The 7208-nt window shown below is 37.4% G+C and overlaps 1 long non-coding RNA gene across 1 annotated transcript; it reads right to left on the bottom strand.

Annotated features, from left to right (window-relative positions):
- Positions 1-1348: 1348 nt before the first annotated feature.
- LOC128320939 (uncharacterized) lies at positions 1349-5460 on the bottom strand. Its single transcript, XR_008304522.1, has 4 exons — positions 5281-5460; positions 4523-4648; positions 3475-3563; positions 1349-3215 (listed from the first exon to the last, which is right to left on the bottom strand). It is a non-coding gene; the product is annotated as an uncharacterized LOC128320939 (long non-coding RNA).
- Positions 5461-7208: the final 1748 nt, after the last annotated feature.

Here is a 7208-nt window from a genome sequence, read left to right as displayed (position 1 = left end):
ATTTCCCTCAGTTCAGGCATAACCTGTAATTGGGCCTGTAATATATGAGGTGAAATGATCTTTAACACACCTGAAAACTCTCTAACTCCCCAATTTTATTTCTGCCCTTCTAGCTGCAGCATGTTACGCTCTAAAACATCAAAATAATGAAACACACACTGAGATTTACCGAGTGTGTAAATCATGATTATATGTCTGTTACAAAATTTTGGCACATAGCTTGGATACAATACTTTATATTTATTTTATTTTTCATAGCAAAGATTTTTTTTTTGTTATAATATTGTTCTTTATATACAGACTGGAGAAACCCTGGTCCAACCTGTAAGTAACTAATGTGAAATAAACTAAACTAATTTTGCATTATGATTAGTGGTTTGATACTCCACTCGTCAACTCTTCAACTTCAAATCTTTTTGACAGAACTGCCTGTTTATGTTGCTTTGACAGCAGGACTTCACAAACTGCTATTTGTTCAAATATAAATAAATATAAGCAGTAGTTTGTGATGTCCTGCACTGATGTCACTGTATCAATGCAATTTCTGTACAAATGGAATAGTCAATGTTTGAGTCAGAATTTGGCCGCCATATATAACACAAAGGGCATGTGATTCAATTTCTTTGGCATTCTCTTTCTTTTGGCATCTCAGGAATAATTTTTTGGGTCATTTTTATAATTTGATCAGACAGATTTACAAAGCACTTCCCATCTGCTGAAGCTCTGTATTTGTTACATTTCAAAATAGGCAATTATAATGTTAATAAAAATAAAAATCGCAGTGTTTATTTAAGGTTTTGTTTTCTGATGCTGTCTTTTTTTTTCCATGATTGCATGATTTCTGTGGCTTTCATAGGAAGAGACTTCAGTGGTGTCATCCATACCATAGTGTTTGTATGAAGGAATACACAGTGACCTTTTGTTCATCTCTGACCATAAATAAAAGAAAACAGACGATCATTATAGTGACATTAACAAACAGTGTCTATATAAATAAGCATAGAGGCGAGCTACACACCAGACAGACCTGACACATGTAATAGATGAGCAGGATGATACTATGTTCAGTGTGTGTAAGATTTCTTCAAACTGGGTAAAGGATTTTTGTGACACGACCGAGATAGAATTATCATATACACCAACCAACACCTACTGCCTTATAATCATCTGTTACAAGAAAATCAAAATCAAAAAGTGGAGATTTAGTATGAATTAAGAGTGTGACATATTAAGAGTGTTAACAGTGAGCACTTCTCTTCACACCGAGTGGATCAGGAATACAGAAGCAGTAGGTAGTGCTTTTGGACCCTCAGGGTAACTTGCTTTAGGCGAGTTGGCCTTCAGATGACACAGGCACCAGACAAATGATGGGATCTGTGCTTCTTGAAAATGAAAACACATCATTTTAAGTTATGTCTTCTGCCTCCATGTATTCATTTGTTCTGCAATTTTGTTTCAAGTGTAATTAATATGTATGGAATGAAACTCTTGAATAAATAAATGCCAAAATCACTAGCAGGTGGTTATTTTTCTCTCTTTCTGATATGACTCCATATCCATCCATCTATCCCATCTAATTAACACTGTCTCGCAGCTCTGTAAGGACACCTGAAAACAAAACAGTGTCAACCTGCAACACATTCAAGCGGTTTCTGATTTATTCTGGCCAACTTAACTACAAATTTGCATTCCTGACTATTCTGTCTCAAAATTAATGATGCCCTTTTTTTGATGGGCTCAGTGTTTAAAATGCCCCTGTCCCAGACCTGTGTAAAAACTATCACTGGAGGGCATACACAGCTTGACTGCATCCATAAATGTAAAATAGGACTTAAAAACTCATTGCTTGTGTTTCACTATCATTCCTAAACTTTTTTTGCCTAACCTTTTCAATTTACAACGTACAACATCTAATTTATCAATTACATGCTGTTATGCACGGCAATAAAGAATTAATGCTAGTAATGAAACATCTAAATTAAGTAAAATAGTTTGCAACTAATGTTGAGATGACACTATGATACATAAATAAATGAACTTTAATAACAATTTAAAGTTAACTAACATCAATACTTTTTGGTTTAGCTTGAGAGCTAACTGCCTTACAATCACACACAATGTGCATGGGTTGGTTTAGGGAGAATTTTATTTTTGTATTTTCACAGTGTCCTGGGAAAGGAATGAAATATTTTTTATATATATATTTAGTAGGTTTTTATTAGGATTCAGTCTTGAGGCTTACTACATGTTTTTTCTTATCAGTAATATCAATAACAATAATGACTGAACTATAATGTCATTTGTCATGATGTTCCAACGTAAGTGTTATAATCTACGTCACTAAACGTACTGTTGTTATGTGAACTTAAGTCTCTCACTCACTTACGTTCAGTAACCACTTTATCCTGGTCAGGGTCACGGTGAATATGGCCCTGAATATGAGTCTATCCAGGGAACACTGAGTGTGAGACAGGAATACACCCTGGACACCAGTCCACTGCAGGGTAACGCACACACATTCACACCTGGGGCAATTTTGAGTAGCCAACTTAGAGTTGTCAACCGTGTGTTTTTGTACAGTGGAAAGAAATCAGAGAAGCTAGAGAAAACCTATGTGAACATGGGGAGAACATGTGAAATTCCACAGAGTAAACCATGCTCAGGATCAAAGGAGCCTGGAGCTGTGAGGCAGCAATGTTATCTGTCAGAATAACTTGATTTCTCTAAAGGTATTTTCATATACCTAAAAAATCCTTGCACGAGTTCTTTGAGAAGCGTCAATTTTTATTCATTCTTTTTGCCCACCAAACAACATTGCCCCATAGTACTCTTATCAAATACCTCGGTCATTCTGCACACACCACTGAGTAGTTATGAGTTTTCTATAATTGAGTTGCGGAGGAAATATCCTCTCTTCTCTCTAAAGATCTTATGAGGGAGTTCTGATGCTGTAAATTCAACTGAGATCAACATAACTGTATCTAACTGTATGTAGGAAAACCACAACATTTCTAATATGGCCCTTTGTGCTAAATGCGCTTTTCATCCATTTGCTTAAACATAATGGAGCACTTTCTTTCCTCTGCAAACTCTGCAGCTAGTGTTAAAAGTAAAAGTAGTCCTGAAATGAAGTACAAATATCACACTGCAGACGTATTCGTAGCCTCAGTGATAAATGAAGTAGTCTGTCCCTGTGGAGAGGCGAGACAGGTGCCCTAAGGGAAGAGAGCAGTGATCAGTGGGACATTGCCACAGGGGACACGTCCTACACTCCTACGTGCACTAACACTGGCATCACGCCTGCCAGCCGAGCCAATACACATGCCAACACTCTCACAAGAGGACATAAGAGATGGCCTATATATCCCAAAACAAGCTCTTACAGAGATTTGAGAGGCACCACTCACATTTGAGAAACACAATGCAGTCTGATCTCAGGGTCAAACACAGATATAATAAACTATCTCTAATCACCTGGGTCTTGTTTGTGTACATGGGACATTTTGTTCCGGTTAGCAGCTGCCAGGTGCTGATTCGGTGTGTCAGCTAAGTGGAAATATATCCTGCACATAAAGAGGGTTTGGTAAGAACCAACTTTTGTTAACATTTTATTTACAGGTGGTGTTTATAGGGCTACATGACAACTTTATACTTTATGACAACTGATATAAACCTACATAAACGTGTATAAAGGCTTACTCCAACAAATGTCAGTCTGTTTTATCGATTTCATTGTCAAGTTGATATAATACCTGAGTCAAGTAACACTGACTTTATTTAAATTAAGGTTGTTGCCAGGCTGATTTGTATTTGAAAGCCATGACAACTGTTTTTGTAGCTCAGTGCACGTTTGGATGTCAGTCACTTTTCATGAATACCAGTGACAAAGTCATGACACTGTAATAACTATTTTGTATATTTTTCTGGACCTTAAGTGTGGTTCATTTTACTATTTAGAAGATATTTATCAAACCTTTTACAATATTAATATACTGTTATGATGACAGAGTTATGTCTGCCCTTAAGCAAAGTGTGGTTCATTTTACTGCTGATAGGATATTTATGAAATGGCAATGTTATTACACCCTGTATATTTTCTCTGACACTAAATTAGAGTCAGTTCAGTCTTGAGGTTTGTGACATTTCTGCAGCATTATGTGACTGACATACCAGAGTACACTGTACACTGAGCTATAAAGTCATTTGTTATGATGATCTATCATAAGTGTTATAATACCATTTTTTGATTTTAAGAATAGTTCAACAAAATATTTATATGACTGGACTGTTATGTCAACTTGTTCATTCATTCATTCATTCATTCATTCTTTCATTCATTTATCTTTAGTAACTGCTTTATCCTGGTCAGGGTCATGGTGGACTCTATCCCAGGAACATCAGACGTGAGACAGGAATACATACTGGATGGGATGCCAGTCCAGTGCAGGGTAACAATACACACAAAAAAACACAATCACACACTCATTCACACGTGTTCAATTTATCTTAGCATTTCACCTACTGGCATGTTTTTGTGAGGTGGAAGGAAACGGGAGGACCAAGAAGAAACCCACATGGACATGGAGAGAATATGCAAAACAGCACACAGACAGTAGCGCAAGCTCTGGATGAACCGGGGACCCTGGAGCTGTGAGTCAGCAACATAAAGTCAGTATTTGGTTTGGTACTCAATAATAAGGAACAATATAGAACAATGTTTGGTAAGGAAATATCCTGAGAGGACAAAATGTAATGAAAAGACTACACTATAGTGTCTTATAGTCCTGTAGTAATATGTTATAAAATTATTTCTGAGGTGATTGTTATTAAGAGGAGATGTTACCTCACTTTAACATCACTACTGATGAAAGCAGTCTATGTGAAAGCTAAAGCCTTTATAATAATTGTGTAGGTTTATGTCAGCAGTCGTCCAGGGCTTATGTAGGTGCCATATGAACTTTAAGTAAATTGTAACTTTAGAACATAAATTTTATAGCCTGTGATTGTGATTGGTTTCTCTCATTTTGGTATAACGAGGATTAGTAACCATTCATTAGTCCTGATGTTTTCTGTATCTGCTGAATGTATGGATTTAGAGTTTTTCTGAAAAAGAAAGTAAATGGCATAAATGAGATTTCAGACTTGTAAACACTAATAATGGTGAGATTTTGTGATTTTCCAGGTCATTATGCATGCACCTTCTGTAGTTCATCATTCTGAATAGGCAAAGTATAGCATATCTATTAAAGGTAATAAAGGTTTAAATGCAAATGGCATTACCTGTCTTTTTCTATAGCTCCCAGATTGTGTTTGTCATAATAGCAGGCTGGTGTGGGCTGTTCCCTGCGGCAGTGCTGTCTCCTGTGGCATGTCTGCCAGGCTTCGCTTTTTATGATAATGAACTCGTGTGTCTGCTAGAGGTTTAACTTTACCTGACACGTGGCTCAGAGCTTCAGCTGACAGTGCACACACACACACACACACACACACACACACACACACACAAAGCACCCCACAGTTCAGCAGTTTAGCTCAGCTCACAGCTATGTATATATATATACACACATACACACAAAAAAAAAAAACAATGACAGATTCACAGAGGCGCACCATAACACACTAGAACCGCTTGGAAACTTTTAAAAGCACAACATTGTTGAATTCTCAAATTTGATTGGTCAGAGGGTATTGATTCATTTTCAGCTCTTAAATGAATTAAATGTAACTATAAACAGCAAAAAAAAGCATAATCTGTTATTCATTTAAAAAAATGTAGCATACACTCAGACTGCTAACTCCTAAATGAACCATTTTGGAGCACTAAATGAGATCCAGTACATGACAGCTATATTTATAAAATCCCCCTATAAAAGATTTATTGAGCTTTTTCACGTTTTTTAATCTAGTCTTTACCTTTTTCCTTTCATCTGAATGACGCAATCTTGACAAAGTCACACGTATTACATCCTAAAGGGCATGCCAATGATGATCATTAATATTAAAGCACACTGGCTCCATGCGGCATGTGTCTGCATCTTTAACCTTGAGCTTAACCATGAAGCATGTGTCGGATTTTACATTCTTATGTACAGCATGTCAGCTTTGAACAGCTGGTGTCTGTATAAATATGAGCTCCTCGTCACCTTGCCTTACTCTCAACACCTGTTGCAGAATAATATCACTTCTTTTAATACTCTCGGTCTTCCTGTCTACCCGAGGCTCGCACACAAACAAGCACATACACACTGGAGGCTGGATACATTCACATACCTGCACCTATACACCTATACCTGCCTGTATCATTCCAGATTGAACATGATCATTTGTGCTGTGAGGAAGTCTCTGGTCGACTCTACATCTGGCTCCTACCTGCCACAGGCTGTGTTTGTCTGTGTGTCAAGTGTTATGCTGCATTCCATTGTACTCAAAAATATGCAGTGGAACAGACACTCATTTTGGAATTCCCAGTCAAGATCCACCAACATAAACAACAAATGTGACATATTAAAAAATACAATGTATTACTCACATACAAAGTATCACTCACTTATCACTCACTTAACATCACTGCGCAATGCATTTACAGCATCCTTAGTCACATCCTGATCAGGGTTGCTATGCTTTAAATTAGGCTACTAGTAACCAACTAAATTCATTAGAAAGTATTGCGAGCAAGTATTGTGCAAGTGGGATTAAAAAAAAACAGTTCCACACATGTATCTAGTTGAGACTAATTATGAACTTGAGTGATGTGGCTGAGGTTGAGGAACTATCAGAGCCAGAATTCACAGAGTCACTGCTGACATTTCTGTTCTCTGTTTTTTTCCCAGTGTTTTCCAATGTTTCCAGGACAGTCGAAGAGTTCATATGTTTAAAAACCCTTCCAGTTTAGACCACTTCCAGTTGGATTTTAAATCCAAATATAGCTATGGATATACAGATATTTGGATCAATAAACAGATCCATAGAGGGGCACTCATGTACATACACACACACACACACACACACAGCGATCAGCCATAACATTAAAATCACCTGCCTTGTGTAGGCCCCCCTTGTGCCACCAAAACAGCTCTGAAGGTGTGCTGTGGTATCTGGCACCAAGACGTCAGCAGTAAATCCTTTAAGTCCTGTAAGTTGCGAGGTGGGGCCTCCATGGATTGGACTTGTTTGTCCAGCAGATCCCACAGATGCTTGATCGGATTGAG

The sequence above is a fragment of the Pangasianodon hypophthalmus genome, chromosome 17 (genome assembly GCF_027358585.1).
Source record: "Pangasianodon hypophthalmus isolate fPanHyp1 chromosome 17, fPanHyp1.pri, whole genome shotgun sequence".
NCBI lineage: Eukaryota > Metazoa > Chordata > Actinopteri > Siluriformes > Pangasiidae > Pangasianodon > Pangasianodon hypophthalmus.
The sequence above is the reverse complement of the archived record's forward strand: the minus strand, read 5'-3'. Positions and strand labels throughout refer to the sequence as shown.